We start from the raw sequence: 5,893 nt of genomic DNA on the forward strand, positions 1-5,893 counted from the left end.
GAGTTACAAAGGCAACGCGGGGCGAGCTCTCGTACTTCCCCTTTGGCTGGGGACCTCGTATATGTATTGCGCAGAACTTTGCTATGTCAGAAGCCAAAATGGCACTGGCCACGATCTTGCAACGCTATTCTTTTGAGCTCTCCCCATCGTACTCTCATGCTCCTCATGGCGAGATAAGTCTTCGGCCTCAGCATGGCGCACACTTGATGCTGCGCAAGCTGTAGGATCTGTGGTGTAGAATTTAGGGAGTGAATTCCTTTTTACGTAGGCATGATGCTTGACGTTGTGTGCTGATAACATTTATGTGTTGCATGTGAAATTTGGGTTCGGAATAATAATAAGTTTTTTTTTTCCTAGTAATTTTTCTTAATTATATATTTGGAGGTGGTTCCGTGTGATGTTTGATAAGGTTCATATGTCAAGTGTCGGTTGGAGGGACAAGGAACATTCCAGTTACTTGCCAAAGATTACAGCCCATACATATATATACATATAAATGCTTCATATCAGTGGTTCTTATAGAATAGACTGTCTTCTAGAATGATGTCTTTTCCATGATAAATAAAATCAAATAGGCATTTTGTTTGATTTTTTTTTTTTTGGAATATACATAGCTCAAACATATATTTAAGTGTTTAGCAGGCTTACATCCAGAAAATTGTAATAGATATTTTCAACAATCATAAAGACTGTATCAGTGACACATAAACATTAATTCAATAGTTTCTCCAAAAAATTTAAATTAGCTGGACCTTTTTTTTGTACATTTTGAACATTAAAAGAGTATTTGCGACACTGAATGTAGTTCAAGAATGGTAAATATAATTAATCCTATTATTAATTGAGAAGACAGACTAAAGTTATACGAATACAACATACTATTATGGCCTGAATCAGGTCTAGCAAAATTAACTTGAATTAATATATAGCAAATATAATACACTTATCATGTAAATATGTACGATACAATAAAAATGACTAATCACATGACAAATATATCATACTTACTGTGCGACCGATTTAATTCAACCAAACCTAATTTTAATAAGAATTTTCCCCGAAATTTACTCTAAATACTAGTCCAAATTTTCCAATCATCGTCTCCTCTTGTCTACTCACCAACAACACGGCAGAAGGAAAAGAAATGTCCATAAAATACTTTTCTTTCTTACCTGTCCTGCAGCAATCTACATATATACTGATTGATGGCTCTAATCTTTGCACTCAGCTCTTCTCAGTTCTCAATCTCTGATAATATACAGCCTCACATTTCACACAGAACACGCACTGTGAAAGCTTATTGTGATGGAGTTACTGCTCAGCGCAGTGGCACTTTCTTGTACTGTTGTGCTAACAATATACGCATGGAAAATCTTGAATTGGGTGTGGTTTGTGCCGAGGAAGCTAGAGAAATCCCTCAGACAGCAAGGTTTTGTCGGAAACCCCTACAGATTTTTGCTTGGGGATGTGATGGAAATGACGGGGATGGCGAAAGAAGCCTACTCCAAGCCCATCGATTTCTCGGATGATTTTGTGCCTAGGATTGCTCCCTTCATCCATAAAATTGTTAATAACTATGGTGCGTTTGTCTTTGTTTTTAATTGTCAGATTTCACGAGTATTTCTTTTATTTTCTTGGTATATATACATTTGGGTGGCTTCAGTTTCCATTGTATTCATACGTTAATCTTATGTGTATATATATTTCTTTTATAATGTCTCAGTAATGGGCTCTCCTACAATAGTAGAATGATCTGTTAGGTACTTGTTACACGATTTTTAATTTTAAAAGGTATTTATAATTATAGTAAATTTCAAAAAAATCTGTTGTAATTTACTTAGTAAAGTATCATATGTAATATAGAATATCATTTTATGATAGAAAAGTTAGACATTATCAAATATAATTAGAGAGGGCAAAATTGCAAAGTTGGTCCTATAGAAGGATCATTTCAATTTGGCTCCCTTTTAAAATTTGAACCACTAGTCCAAAAAGATAGCAAATTCGGTCCTTTTTGGCACTCCGCTGTTATAAACTAACGCAACAACCTATGTGGTATTTATTTGGCTGTTAGCTGATGATTTTTCAAAGAATTTGGAAAGTTTTCGAGAGGATTAATAAAGGATTTAGGGCTTCGAAACTTTTCTTTTAATGCTAGGGCAATTGGATATTTGTTGCATGTGTGTGATCAAGCTCATGTGGTGATTTTTGAATCATCAATTAGCGACTAAAGGCGGAGTGAATAAATGACCTAATGTGCTATAACTTTGGACCATTGGTACAATTCTTAATGGAACTTGCGGCAAAACATAAAATTCCAAATACGAGATCAAAGTTGAAATGACCCAATCTTATAGAATCAATATTATAATTTTGCCAATTAGAGAGCGAGGCATATATTCTACGATGTAGAACTCCAAAATATTGTGGAGAAAGCAAATATGGACGACAAATACACTGAAATGGGCACGTCAATACAAAAACTGCAAACATGAAGATTTTAGAAAATTTAAGTCGGACATAGGTATTATATAAATTTTATGTACAATATAAATATACACATTTCAATTTGGATAAATGCAAATTACCTCCCCTAAAATATTAGAAAAGGGCAAAAAAAAAACCCCTTAAAAAAATAAAAGGGCAAAGAGACTCCCCAACCTTTTAATAAATAAGCATATTACCTCCCTCCACTGGGCACTCGCCCATTTTGCGACTGGTTTAGCTATTTTGGTTTGTAAATGGTCACTTTAACCCCTAATTACTAAAATATAAAAGCTAAAAAATATTATCACTTTCTCTTTCCTTATATTGCAGCACGCTTCTCTTTTTGCCATTTTATCTTTTCTAGGGGTTTTTTTTGCCATTTTCCAATATTTCAGTGGTAATTTTCATTCACCCCCATTGTAGTTATAGAAATCTATATACAATTTCCCTGATTCATGGATGGATTCTTGACAGCGTAAAGCTATATATCAGCTTTGGACTTGTATGATTCCTATATTTTGCTGGAATTTTGAATAAATAACTGAAGAAGCAGAGTTGATTAATTCGGAGCTTTTCAGGTCAGAATTGTTATGTATGGCTTGGGCCTCGTCCTGCAGTACTCATCTCGGACACTGAGAATGTAAGAGAGATTCTGTCAAAGAGTAACGTTTTTCAGAAGCCTTACAATCCGATAGGGCAGATGCTGGCTCGAGGAATAGCAAACTATGAAACTGATAAATGGGCCAAGCACAGAAGGCTCCTCAATCCCGCTTTTCACATACAGAAAGTAAAGGTAAACTTTTGCACTTTGCTCTATTTTGCTTCATGTAATTTCAGCTAACGATTTGGTTTCAACTGGATGGCCTTTGTGCAAAAGGGGAAAAATGGGGCATTTTTGCTAGAAGGAACATGGTTTTTCGTAATGATATGTATGATATTTAAAAGTAAAAGATTGCGAACAACTAGCGGAAAAGGAATATCGAATTGATACACTTGAGTTCTTTGACCAAAACCTATATATGTTGTTATCTTAGGGATGTTTTCTGGTAATTTTATCATGTTTTACGTGTTTGCCAGTTAAATAGTTGATGGGTGGACATCTATTACAATTTGTACTATTCTCCTAGTAACAAAACTCGAGGCAGCTCATACATGCCATCAGTTGTGTAAGTGTCGTGTCTATATCATATCGGATTTTTTTTTCTTCCTTATTTAATGTTTTCAGTATATAGGTAAATATTGTGTCCAACATGTGTCTGATATTGCATGATGCATTATATTTTTGCGGGTTTGAGAGGATAAAGAAGAATAAGTGGAAAATGAAGTAAAATCATTGACAATGAATTTTTCTTCATAAATTGATGAGTGTTCGTCTACTGTAATAATAATATTTCTCCTAGTAATAAAACTTCTTCGATGTGTAAGTAAAATGAATCCAATATCTGAACCACGTAAATCTTGTGACGAGTTCTTCCGTTTAAGTTCTTGTTTCTGCATCTTCACACGCTTTACCTTCGTTCATAGTTCCTGAAATTTGGCAGCAACAGAGTTTGACACTTTTTGCTTCACACAGCATATGATTCCGTCCTTCTATTTGAGTTCTTGCGACATGTTGAGCAAATGGGAAAAGATTGTAGCAAGCGATGGATGGTGTGAGTTGGACGTGTGGCCGTATCTTCAGACCTTGACGAGTGATGCCATTTCGCGTACTGCATTCGGCAGTAGCTATGAAGAAGGAAGAAAGATATTTGAACTTCAGAAAGAACAAACCACGATCCTCGGAAAGTCGTTTCTGTTGGCTCACATCCCTGGATGGAGGTATAACCATTCGTCCTCTTGGATCTCGTCATTGTTGATCATACATGTTCAAAGCGTGTTTGCAATAACTTAATTTGAGTGTTTATCAAAGATAAATTAGCTGAAAAGAACGTTTTTTATTTACACTTTATGCTACTCTAGAACTATTTAGCTTAAACTAAACTCATTTAAATTAAAACGCTGTAAGTTTCTCTCCACCAACTTCATTAGAAAATTACGGAAAAAATTATATTTTACGTCCCACAAATTAACCTCATTTGCGATTGTGATCTCATTTTTTTGAATTCACCTGCATATTACATCCCATAAATCCAAAATTTTTGCAATTTTTGTCCCTCAAGACTTAACGAAGCTTGTACTGTGCACGAATTGTTTCCATAAGAAGTTTAATGGCATCAAATCTTTAGACTAGAATTACAAATTTTTTGAACTTATGGGATGTAATATGTTGAATAAAAAAATAATGGGACCAAAATTACCAAATACTCCAACTTCAGTTTTTTTTTTTCATTTGTTTTTTTTAAATTATTTTCAAACACTCCCAACTGTCACAGTAGCCACACTTACAACGTTCTCTGTAATTAATTCCCACCACAAAAACAGAAGCCACTCCAAACACCCTCAAGGGCTTTTTGCCTCAGCTTGTTTACATTACTTCTGCAGGTTTTTGCCCACAAAAGCTAACACAAGGATGAAGCACATTCGGAAGGAAGTTGACTCGCGGGTGCTTGGCATCATCGATGAAAGAATGAAGGCAATAGAAGCAGGGGAAGCTAGCAGGGATGACTTGTTGGATATACTGCTACAGTCAAATCTCAAGGAAATACAGCAGCATGGAAATAAATTTGGAATGAGCTTGCAGGACGTTGTTGAAGAGTGCAAGCTCTTTTACTTTGCTGGGCAGGAGACGACGTCGGTCGTGCTAGTGTGGACGATGATTCTGTTGAGCAAGCATACAGACTGGCAGGCTCGCGCTAGAGATGAGGTGCTGCATGTTATCGGAAGTAGACAACCGGATTTTCAAGATTTAGATCGCCTGAAAATTGTAAGTATTGCTCACATCTTCAGCTTTAAGTATATTTTGCATATTCTTGAAACTTAGAGGCTAAATTTATTTAGAAAGATCTTGCAAAATATTTTTAAAACTTAGCAGACGTCAGATCTTATTCATAAATAAAATTTTAGAGCATTTGCATAAAATGAATAATAGAGTTTATAAGATGTTAGTAAATTCTTACATTTCTAGAAAGAGTTCATAAGCTCGTAACCATCTTATCTTTTAATTTTACAATGTTGCTACTTTTAATAAGCTTGCAATATCTTATTAGAGGTTTTAAAGAGTTTTATAACCTTACTGAAACACCCTCTTAGTCCACTTTTGAGCCCTCTGATATATATCCTGCATGCAGGTAACGATGATTCTTCACGAGGTCCTAAGACTATATCCACCAGGCTTCATGCTCGGTCGAGCTGTTCACAAGGAAACAACACTGGGCAAGATAACGTTACCGGCCGGAGTGCAGCTCATACTGCCGGCAATCCTACTGCACCACGACAGAAAAATATGGGGCGACGATGCAAAGGAGTT

The 5,893-nt window shown here is 35.7% G+C and overlaps 2 pseudogenes; both read left to right on the forward strand.

The window, feature by feature from the left end:
• LOC105165598 overlaps positions 1-484 on the forward strand; it is a 6,879-nt pseudogene extending 6,395 nt beyond the window's left edge.
• Positions 1,136-5,893, forward strand: part of LOC105165600 — a 5,110-nt pseudogene continuing 352 nt past the window's right edge.

This window comes from Sesamum indicum, linkage group LG6 (assembly GCF_000512975.1).
Source record: "Sesamum indicum cultivar Zhongzhi No. 13 linkage group LG6, S_indicum_v1.0, whole genome shotgun sequence".
In the NCBI taxonomy this organism is placed as follows: domain Eukaryota; kingdom Viridiplantae; phylum Streptophyta; class Magnoliopsida; order Lamiales; family Pedaliaceae; genus Sesamum; species Sesamum indicum.